This window comes from Sinocyclocheilus anshuiensis, unplaced genomic scaffold (genome assembly GCF_001515605.1).
Source record: "Sinocyclocheilus anshuiensis isolate Anshui unplaced genomic scaffold, SAMN03320099.WGS_v1.1 scaffold1199, whole genome shotgun sequence".
NCBI lineage: Eukaryota > Metazoa > Chordata > Actinopteri > Cypriniformes > Cyprinidae > Sinocyclocheilus > Sinocyclocheilus anshuiensis.
This window is the reverse complement of record NW_015540934.1, coordinates 1,002,489-1,014,991: the sequence shown is the minus strand read 5'-3', so window position 1 is coordinate 1,014,991 and position 12,503 is coordinate 1,002,489. Positions and strand designations below refer to the sequence as shown.

Genomic DNA, 12,503 nt, shown 5'->3' with positions numbered 1-12,503 from the left:
CACAGGAGCTGCTCACACAGTTCTACTCGGCCATTATTTGAGTCTGTCCTGTGTTCATCTGTCAGCTCAGCTACTAAATCAGACATCAGGAGACTACAACTGACAGTCAGGACTGCTGAGAGGATTAATGGTGCCCTCTGCCTAACCTCCAAGAACTTTACACCTCCAGAGTGAGGAAAAGGGCTGGTAAAATCACTCTAGACCCCAGACACCCTGCACACACCCTCTTTGAACTGTTGCCCTCTGACCAGCGCTACAGTGCACTGAGCACCAAAACAGCCAGACAGAAGAACAGCTTTTTCTCCCAGGCCACATTCCACCTGAACAATACATAACACATCTCAGGACTGTACATCTCTAAATAACTTATCAAAACTTTCCATCTGTAAATAGCACACGCACACGCACATTCACAATTCTGTCTATTGATATTTTCTTTTTCTCTATATTTTATTACCATATTATATTTATTGTCTGTTCTCTTTATTATTAGTGTTTTATTTCACTTTATTACCTTCAATTATATTTATGTCTGTACTTTCTGTACTGGAAGCTCCTGACACCAAGACAAATTCCTTGTGTGTGTAAACACATTCGGCAATTCTTACAGATTAAAAAAAATTCAGTTTTCAAAATTGGAGGCGTAGTGTTTATGTTGAAATTTAAATTTAAGATTAGTAATATTCCAATTACATGAAGCAATTTACAAAGACAGGTTTTGCTCTCCTGGCTATGGACTATTTTGAAAAAAATTAAATAGCACAAAATTGCAGATTTTCAGTCGATGTATGATATTAATCACATGCTGCATAAAAACTTTTTGTTATAATGTTCTGTTCACATAAATGATGAAAATTCGAGGTCAATGAAGCAAGTTTGAAAGAGTTGTGTGAGACAGGAAACCAATATTCATGACAGTTTCCTCTTTTATTTGATCTAATGTGACACAGCCACTTACTTCAGAGAACACATAGATTTAGGTGCTCTTGTTGAAACCTGTATTAACTTGTACTGAGGAGATGAGAGAGAAAGCGACAGGATCAGTCAGATTAAGGATGGTAGACTTTTGGTGCTGACTGTGGCACCTGCCACTATTGTTGTGTCTCACAGGACTCCTGCAGTGGGGTAAGACTGAATTGTATCAAATATTAAAAATCAGAAATATAATCCTTGAATTATTTTCTCTGATGTATAAGTGTTGGGGACGTTGTTTATGGTGTTTTCTTTGTTCTATCATGGACAACATCAAGTTGTACTTAAAATGTTAGCTCACCAAAAAAATGAATCTGCTTAATTTACTCACCCTTGTAGAAAATTGTTCAAAAGGCAAATGTACAGTATATAAATAATTACAATTAATTAGAATTAATTACAATTATTTATATCAGCTGCCAGTAGTAACTAGCAGAATTCATATAACCATCAACTAATCTGTTTTCCCAGCAAACATTCAGTGTAATTTCATATCAACTCAAATGATATTTTCGTGGCCATAGAAAATAACTTTCTTGCAGTACTAGTGCATTAGAGAATAACAAGATCAAGAATCGTCAAAGGGACATTATTCACAAGCAGTGACAGAATCAGAAACTCATTTAATTTGTGCACAAAAGTTTTATTAACTAAACACTAACACAAAAACAAACAAACATACAATCATTCATACATGGGGGAAGGGCAAATTAGACTGAATGAATGAAACCGTTAGAGAAACAGGGAATGAAGCTATGAAAAGGAGTCAGTTAACCACCTGTGTGAAACCATCAGCGCCATTTTTCAACGGGGTCTACAGCTTACACTAAACCTCTGTTTCATTTAGTTAAATGTACGATACTTGCATTGCCTTGGCCATTGAACGAACATCCGTATGCAGTCTCACATGAAAGTCTTGATGGTTTGAAGGTTCGATGGTGTTAGAATTGTGATCACGTTCTTCTGGGGTTTGAAGAGTGGCGAACTCCAAAGATGTTATTCTGACTCAGTGGTAGTCGGGCGAGTTTTCTCCCATGTGGAAAGTGAAGACACCATTGTAGTTGAGGGACTTGTCCCACACGAGCAGCAACCAGAAGACGAAGCAGAAAATCAGCAGGAGATGATGAGAGAGGAAAGTTTATGACTCTTTGTCTTCGATCATGATATTTTGCATATATAACTGCCTGGATTGGATGTTGGTGTGCAAAACTATTAAAGATTCTTATAACACTGATATGTTGCATAGGAATATGCAATATCATTTAGATCATCAAAATACAAATTCATAGATACCAAGGTACAATGTAAATTCATGGTATAGGTTACACTAACTAGTGTTTCTATCATAAGCATGCATAAAACAGCATACAATAGAAAAGACAATAAAGAACAGTAATAATACACACACAATGTCCTGTTAATATGTATGTCATTCATAGAAGGTTTTCTATGAAGAAATGGGGAAAAGTCCCGTTTTATGGCCATTATGTGTCTTTCCTATGGGGAAATTGAGAGAGAGAGTTCCACATTCCTTTGAGCAATAAAACCAGTGTTATCAGATGATTTGTCATTGCTTGCCATGGTAACCAGAAGCCTGTTCTGCCTTTTTGAGGTGTTAGTTGCTCTTCGGGGGTTGTCCACAGAACTCTAACACATAGTTTGCTTTTTTGAGTGAGGGGATTTGCTGGATTATTCATTAAATATAATGAATAATTGTGTGTCTGATTGGACCAAATGCTACACCCTCATGCTGGCTCAAAACCCAGTGTGAAATGCAATCATCCAAGCTGGATGGTGATTAATTTCACAGCTGTCAGACTCCAAAAATGACAAAATGATACCATATAAGTTATATACAAGAGGTTAGTACTAACTTCTAACTAAACTCTTAAATAAAATTAAAACATCTAGCTAACTGCCATTTAAGTGTTATTTACTAAAAAAATTCACTGAAGCTCTTAAATCTTATTTGCACTTACACATATGTCATGCTCTTAGACATTTTTGTTTGATATTCCCAGCCCCATTCACTTTGTTGTATGGAAAAAGTGTATTTAAAAAAAATCATATCTGGTTGGAACACCATTAGGGTGAGTAAATGAGTACAAATTGTTCATTTTCGGGAAAAATATTACAAATTAAAATTAAGGTACTATTAAAGTAATGGCCCTCTCCACACAGATCTGTGCAGCGGTCAGCGTCTGGTCCAGATGCAGGAAGGTCCTCTGTATAGAGTGAAAGGAAATCCAATCTCCATATCCTGTAATGTTACATGGTTTAAATGCCCAGCTAAGCAGGATTTTCAATTCATTGTCAAGAAACCAAACGTGGATATAAATATGATCAGTACTAGTGACCCATAGTTTCCCTACAGAATGTTCTCCGATAGGGTAAGAATAAAAGATATTGAGATTCAAATGTCAGGTTCTTCAGTTCTTTTGTGGAGGAGGATGCAGGTGATTTGCTCTGTGAGACCCCAAACACAGATGCCGTATATTTAGGAAATTATGCTGCAGAAACAAAGCTTAATGGTAAGATATTTATCTTGACTGTTTTGGTGATTAATGAGATGATTTGGCATTTTGAGATTATTGAAAGATAAATCAATCCATTAGCATCCGTTCATGTTTCCATTCATCCCAAAAGAAGGTGATCGGCTATAAGCTATATTTATATGAAACAATACTGTAGCAGCCATCAGTCACTGATATAGTATCAGCTGATATCAATTTTCTATATGTTGGTACCTGCATTGAAAAATGCATTTTGGTCATCCACTAGTTGTCAAAAAGAAAAAAAGACTGTTTATCCACAGTGATTGCGGACACCCTGGAGGCATCTTACTCTGGCTCTCCCTCTCAGAGCTTGTCTGAAGGTAATACTCTTCAGCTTGAATGCCAGGTCTCCTGCCAGACTTTTTAACATACTCATCTGTCAGTCACCTGGTTTCTTCATGATGAAGAGGATGAAAACCTCCGGCCAATCATTACTCTGGACAAAGATCTGACTGTAAAGCCAGGAGCTGGATTCGAGGATCACTATCGTGTTGGTCTTATCAGCATGGATAAGGTGGAGGACACAACCTACACTGTAAAAAATGACCGTGAATTTAACGGTAAAACACTGTAAAAATGCTACAGTAAAAACCTGTTAAATGGTTAACGGTAAATTCCCCTACTATATACGGTGAAAAACTGTATTGGACATTACATGTATTGGACATTAATTTTACGGTAGTATACCGTTTTTGGAAGTGAAAAAGACCGTATAATTTACAGTGAATAACCGTAAATTGACATTCCCAGAATTCCCTGCGTTACATTTCAAATTTGATGTTTTTTTTGTTGAAATAACTATGTTTCTTCTTAGTTTTTTCTTATCAGTTTTGTATATTAGGGTTGTGTGTTACACCTAATGTTGTTAAATGAATGTTTATTGCATTATTTCCGTTTCATGTGTGTTACCATGATGGTGTTTGGTGTTTGTGTGAATGACACTGTGCACCTTCTATATATGTTATTATCTAAAAGCTGCTTATGATGGGCTTTGGTTCATCATGTGACTTTCTCATCACCACTTGCATTTGGTGGTTATCAGTGTATTACAAAGGTGCAAAACAGATTTCAGTACTTCAATAGGTTGGTATATTAACATTACATCAGTTAATGAAAATACGGTATTTAACTGTAAATTTAAGTTAAAACCGTAAAACCTAAAACGTTGCTACTGTATTTTTTACGGTAAAATTCCGGCAACCACAGCTGCCGGTTTTTTACCGTAAATTTTACGGAATTTTTTTTACAGTGTACAGACTGAAGATGCCTCAAGTGCAGCAGTCAGACCAGGGGAAGCTCTACTGCAAAGCCATTGAGTGGATCCAAGACCCAGACCGTTCCTGGATACAGATTGCCTACAAAACCACCACAGAATGAAATGTAGAAGTTAAACGAATCGGTGAGATTTATATTTTGTAATTTAAACCAGAGGTTCTCAACTGAGTTTTACTTCAGGAACCAGATTTTACACCTAGTGTCTAAGAAAGACAAAGTTTAATGTATGAAAGTAACAATAATATCCTTACAAACAAATGTTGATATTTATTTCCATTTATAAATATCTAAATATCTCTTGAATTTAATAGTTTCATGCTCTTTTTAGTCAATAATTCACAGAAGAGAAAAAAAAAATGTAATTGAGCCTGTATTAATGTATTCTGTGTCATATTGTCTGTTACCTGGAGTTGTTTGGAAATGTTTGAGGATGAAGGCAGGTCACAAAGCCTACCCATGATGGCATTTCTAGCTTCTACCAGTTAATTTGTGGCATAATAATGGCATAATAAGGTAGAGCATATGTAATATGTAACTATAGGTCAGAACCTGTTGTAATGCCTGAGTGAGTATGATTACAGTCTCAGTACACAGGACGTTTTGTAAGAGAACCTGTTTCGTCTCACATATTTCCTCTGTCTCAAAAGTGGCCCCTGATGTAGGTTCGTTCAGTGTTTATATGAAGGCTTCAAAGGGGTCACTACAGGAGGGAGACGCACTGGACATTTGCTGCAGTGTGAATGCACATAACCTTCCTGGTCATGTCTTCTCGGTGATTTGGCTGAAGAACCAGCAGAAAGTGGCCCAGATTGGATTATCTGGGAGGGAGAATGCAGCAAAGATGAGAGCAGTGAAAACCAGTCACATGGACTACCAACTGACCATCCATTTGGTTCGGGCAGAAGACCAGGGCCAATACCAGTGTGAAGTGTGGCAGGAAAACATGAATGAAGATGGCACCTTCAAAAAAATACAAAAACAAATGTCCAGTCCAGAGACTGTGAGCATCACGGCTAAAGGTAATTAATGATACAGTTGTTTCTCCTCTACACTCATTGTGTTGTTCAAAGTTAAGTATGGAGAAGAAGAATATATTGTTCCTTGCTACGTACAGAACTGGTTGGGAGGTTGCCAAGGCTGAGTAAAACACATGCAAAGATTTTTATTTTTTTAACAACATCTACCATGTAATGAGAAACATACATATTTCTAGCAAATACAAATACAAAACAGAATTCCTTTGTGGGACCAGTTGGTAAGTTAAGCACAGAAGTTGAATAATTTGGTTAGCGATGTTACAAAATTCCTAAACCTAATTAAGAGTGACAATAATAGTGATGCTTGCCTTGTGATACTCCTTGAAATAAGAGGCATTGGTTTGCATTCTTTGCCATACATAATCTAGTCACAGTTTTCACTATGAATGCTTGCATCACAAGACATTAATATTGCCTGTTCTTTTGCCTGTCTGGTCAGAGAGGGACCTGGTGGTCGTCATGGTGATGAAGGATGTGGTATCTGAGGGAGATGCACTACGGGTCACCTGCTTGGTGTCGCAATTCGAAGGTCCTTTATCAGTGTCATGGCAACACAAGAAAGACTCGGGGGTTTCCTTCAGTGATGTCATTAGCTTGACCCATGAGGGAGTGATGAAAAATATTGGGGCAAGGTATCAGAGCAGACATGTTCAAACACTTCAATCTCCAGCTGGAAAATTTACTAGATTGGTGCATCTGCAAAATCTGACAGTGGCGAATATAAGTGCATTGTGTCTGAATGGACAATACAGAGCAATGGCGAGATGAAGAAAGCCAACACCCAATCTCAGCAAAAAGCCATTTTAGTTAATTCTGTTGGTAAGATTACTAAATAATCGCACATTATTCTCAGGAACAGAGAAGACTGTAAAGACATTCCGCCATACATTCTATGCAATTACTTTGCTCATATACTTTGCTGTTACTGATATTAGAGTTTAAATAATCACTGCAGATGTTCCTTTTCAGAATCTCTAATGAAGGTGAGCTTGAAAAGTCGTACAACAAATGTGCCAATAGATTCTCCAGTAGAACTGCACAGTCAGAGGGCCTAAAGTGTCTTTGGCTGTACTCTGGATGTTTCAGCCCCGCAATTCAACTGTGCAAACAAATATTTTATCCATACACCACACTGGAGAGATCACCTGGGGAGCAGATCAGAGAAACTATCAGCTGTCCATTCAAGCACTGCCAACAGACACTCGTTTCACTCTCATGGTGGCGAGAGCCAGCAAGCAACAAGAAGGACAGTACCAATGTCAAGTTGATGCCTATCAAAAGTAAGTACAGAGAGCCAAGACAACCTCCAACCCATTAGCTGTGACTGTACAAAAACATGGCAAATACAGCTATTTATTCAAAAATAACATTTGGACACTTTTTTTTTTAACTCAGATTTAATTTTTTTTTTTTTTTAAATGCATAGGCCTTAAGAGAAGAAAAAAATGTGCTTTTAGATTAATGTCCTTCTAATTTTAGATGTATAAGTTTGACTGCATAGTGAAACAGCCAACAAAAGTCCAGCATACTTCTTTCAATGCTGCTTAAAGAATACCAGGATGCACCTTGTGAAATTGGTTGCGTGAATTTCCAGAGTTGGAACATAAGAGAGTTTGGACCCACATTACATTAGGTGTCTTTAACTATTATGTACATACATAAAAAAGTGTACCTACAAGTTGTTACATTGTAGTTACATTTAAAGTACCTCCATAAAATTACACGTAATCTCAGTTTTGACCATACCTACCCTTTCCCCTAATCCTACCCATATCCCAACCTGGTCACATTTTATTTTAAAAGTTACAGTGCAATTACAGAAATAAGAATTGAGTAATATTAATTAACAATATTTTCAGTCATGTGATCAGCGTGGAGACCTGGAGGGCAAAACATTCACAGAACTGCAGCACAGGCCTGTCAATTTTACATCTGTCCATCAATATTTGGACTATTTCACCAGTCTAAAGAAGAAAACAATTAAATGTAAACAAACTGCATGTTCTGGTCTCTTGCAACCCATATACAGCACCTGCCAGTTTTTTAGTCACTAAAAAGAAGAGACATTCTAAAGCGCTTAGGATAAAAAATGCTTAACCTGCCTTAATGTACGGTTATATTAAAAGATCAAATTCACACCTTATTCATGATGCATACTCTATACAGGCAAGCAGATGAGCCCAGAATATGAACACAACACGGAAAAATGCACGTTAAACTTTTTCTTTATCATGGTTTTCTATGGGAAAATTCTTAACATGAAACGTTTGCATTTTGCATAATTCTGGGCACATCTGCTTGCAGATACATTTTGTTTTATTACGATTATATAATGAGATTAAGCCAACCTAATCTCATGAGAAAACATAACTTAAAAGTTTTTTGTATGAATACGTACAATGTAATTTGTATGGAAACATTCGATTTTTAGAAAAAAAACCATGACAGTCCACCCCAACCCCATCTCTAAACCTAACCATCAGTGGGGCATGAGCATATTGTATGAAAATGTACAAATGATATTATACAAATTAGCCACCAATACGCCAAAAACGTAAAATAGTTACGAATTGCCTTGAAAGTGTGTTGGATTCAGGACAGTTACCAACAAGACATTTTTGACTTTATCACTAAAAATATCAAAATTGCTTTTAATTCAGAAATTAAAATGTGTTCAGTATAGATTTAAATCATTCCATATGAATTTTTATGTATTTAAAAAAAATAAAAAATACTTCAGACAAAAAAAATAAATCATGATTCAATTTGTTGTCTTATTGGTTTCAGCCAGTGATTTCAGAATGAATAAAGCTACCACACAGCTGAAGGTTAAAGAGGGAGAGCGGCTGATGTTGAATTGCTCAGTGGATGGTATTGGGACTGATTCCAGTCTTCGTTACTCCCTTACCTGAATGTTTAACCAATATCAGTCCTCCAGTGTGACACTTGTTAAAGGTTCTTTTTGGAGCCATTTAGACAAAACGGTTCTTCTATGGCATCGTGAAGCACCTTTATTTTTTAAGAGTGTATAGTCATGATGGCATCTGAAGTACAACAGCTTTGACTCAGAGCTTGAGGAACGACTCCACTTCTCCACTCCAGAAATCGGTGTCTTTCACTTGACTTTCCATAGATCCATCCAGGAAGACAGGGGGTGCTACTACTGTCAAGTTCAACAGTACCAGCTGGACTGTAAATGCCAATGGTCACCTAAGGCAAGCGACAAGTCAGGTTTTACCAATGTTACTGTTCAGCTTATAGGGGAGTACTCTATATTCCAATTTAGAATTGTGAAAACATCAGAAAATTTAGCTCATTTGTCCTGATTTTTTTTTTTAACTAGAGGACAAACTGCATGTGCACAAGGAGGAACAAAGCCTGAACATTACCAGTCTACAAGCAGGGTTCACCATTGACGGTGTCATTGAATCGCGGTCCAGTGATGCAGCAGTGTTTGAGGTGACTTGGTCCAGGAGTCAAAGAAATGAACAACCTGTCATCATCTTCAATGTCAGCCATGATGGAACTTTACACAGTGCAATCGTGGGTAAAGATCTGGTGTTTGGACACCCAAGTGCCATGCACTATAAGCTGACTGTGCCAAACATCAACCCCACTGATACTGGCCTTTACCATTGTCAGTTTGTTGAATGGATTTAGATAGCTGCAAACAAGTGGAGAAGGATAGGTGAAGACAAGTCTGGGGAGCTATCCATCCATGTGGACACTAACGAAAAGCAAAAAGAGGACAGCTTTGCCATGGACAGGACTGACAAGAATCTTGACATCAATGAAGGAGATCAGTTTGATCTTGAATGCTCCCTGGATGTAGGAAAAGAGGACCGTACTCATCACTATGGTCTGAGATGGGTGTTTAATAGCCCGAAATCTTTTAGCAGGATATCTTTATAGTCCTACTCTTATAATGGTCATCTTCAGTACCTTACAGAAAACCAGCAACTTAAGGACAGGTTACGCTTCTCTAGACCTACTTCTGATACTTTCCATCTGGCTGTAACTCAGATACAGCTGATAGTGGAAGCTACCAGTGTAGAGTTGAGCAGTACCAGCTCGATTGTAAGGGCCAGTGGAAACAAACAGCACATGCCCAATCAGGCTCAACTATTGTCACAGTTTGCAGTATCGGTAATACATCCATTTACATCTCATTCACATTAAGTCTCTTAGTACAGTTCTATTAATGACTTACAGAACCATGTCATATTGCTTATGGCTATCAACAAAGGATCTGCTTTAAAGGTGTCAGTATATTTGGTTTCATTCTTGTTGTTTGATCTTTGATGTTGTGTTAATTTAAGCACAAAGTAAACTGCATGTTCAGAAGGAGAACCGAACGTTCAACATTACCAATCATCAGGCTGGGTTCACTATTGACTGTTTCATTGCCTCACACATAAGTCTGCATTTGAAGTCACCTGGTTCAAGGTTCAGGAGGAAGAAGGACCAGTCACCATATTCACCGCCAGGCATGATGGTATCTTACACAGTGCAATTAGTGATAAATATCTGGTGTTTGGATGACCAAGTGTCACACACTATAAACTGACTGTGCCACAGATCAGCCCCACTGATATGGGGCAATACTACTGTCAGGTTGAGGAGTGGCTTCTAACTGCTACCATCTGGAAGAAATTGGCTTCAGATAAATCTGGAGAGCTCTCCATCTATGTTCACACTGAAGGTAACTATCCAGAACGTAGCATGTCTCAGTTCATTGAGCTCTTTCTTAATGAGCTGATGATCTTAATCAGGTGTGTTCAATAAGAGGGACAATGCAAAATGTGCAGTGCTGTGGGTCACCAGGACTAGGATGGAAAACCACTTGTGAAGTACAACATCAGCTTATGTTTCCCTCTGATTTTAGTAGTAGGTTATGTTTAGGGTTTGGGTTCAGGGTTAGACTATGTTTCTATCAGGAAGTTGATCTAGGTCCAACAGAGATGTTGATCCTGGAACACATCTTTCTTGGCGACCTCATGGTGTCCTCAAAAACACAGCTCCTAACCCAACCTACAGGTGCAAAGTTAGTAAACTTGAACGAGGTCTTATTTAGCTATCCGTTAGCATTCCCATTCATCACAATGGCAGTTTCTTGGCTAACACAAGATCCCCGGAACTACACACATATTCTGGTCACACATATTTTGAGGCATGCACTTTAATCGTCAATGACTAATCACTCTGGAGCTGCGGGGAATGACATAAAGACAACACTAATCCTAACCCTATTTTAAAAATCACTTACAGCACATTTAACCATAAATCTGATGTATATACAAACAAATCTTTCTTTTCCAAAAAACAAATCATCTAACATTTGATTTGTTTTCTCAGGTGATTCTGAAAAACAGACAGACCCGTTGGGAATAACACTAGGAGTCACTATTCCTCTGATTTGCTTTCTTGTATTGGTCATAATATTGTTGTTGAGAAGGGAGAACAAGATGAATTCTGAACTGAAGAAGAAGAAAGACGGTCTGTGGGCTGAAAATAACCCCCTTACTCCTGTACCTGAGGTGACTTCTGCTGCTGGGGACCATTCCTAGTCTGTCTACCACAGTTACTGTATTAATGCAGTGGTCTGTGACATACACAAAACATTGCTACTGACTGAGGGACATATATTTGAATAAAGTTAATTTACTCCTACATATCACCAGACTGTCTAATTTGTATTGCTATAAATAAATTAATTATTAGAGGCAACTGGTTTTGTTTCAGGGCCTTGATTTTACATCATACATCAATTGGTGTCCAAACACAGAATAATACTAAAGTAACAAGAATGTCCTTAAACTACACTACACATTGAAATGCATTCTTTTTAATACTAATTTATTGATGGTAATATGTTTATATGATCATGACAGATGTAACAGGCTTGTCTTTATACAGTTTTATTTGTATACAGTTTAGATTTATAGTCTTAGCTATGAATTAACTGCAAATATCATACTGTGGCCATGTATAATCTCTTTTAAAAACATCAACAAATATTTCATGTATCCTAGGTTGTATATTTGCTTAGTTTTGCTCTTGGTTTTTGAGGATGAAAATGTCATGCAACCTGTCCATGCTACTTTCTGCTGAGTGAAAGAAAAAAAAATGTGCCAGTAGTTTGGTTGTTTGCACAGTCTTTGAAGTCATCATAAAAACATATGAAATGCATTTTCTCCCTTTTAAAAGTTTTGCTACTATATAACCTTGTTTTTTCCCTGCTGTCCACATTCCTATCAGAACAGAACTACAGCATATGTTTCACTTGGTTTTATATTATTATAGAGATCACATTGGAATTGTGCTATATACCGTATGAGCAAATGCTGTTATGATGATGCTATATTTTCAATTATATGAGTTCAATTTATGACATTTACTAATTCTCTCTTTCCAGTTGCTCACAGGCAGTTCAATAGCAACAGCAACTGTGGTCACTGAGTCAGATTACCACACTGTTTATGTGCTGCTTAGACATTTCCAGGAAGTCATGGTAGACAGTAAGTCATGATGCTCTGAGCAGATCTGTTTAACAATCACAATTCAGTAATTCAGTGGTTGTGTTTTTTTTGCTTAAGTATGTTGGGCTGATTTCACAATGCAGGCACATAGGAATATGCTTTATTTGCAAAAACACAGTGCATGA

The 12,503-nt window shown here is 37.4% G+C and overlaps 1 pseudogene; it reads left to right on the top strand.

Annotated features, from left to right (window-relative positions):
• The first annotated feature begins 1,055 nt into the window (after window positions 1–1,055).
• On the top strand, window positions 1,056–11,735 carry LOC107689521 (immunoglobulin superfamily member 3-like; annotated as a pseudogene).
• Window positions 11,736–12,503: the final 768 nt, after the last annotated feature.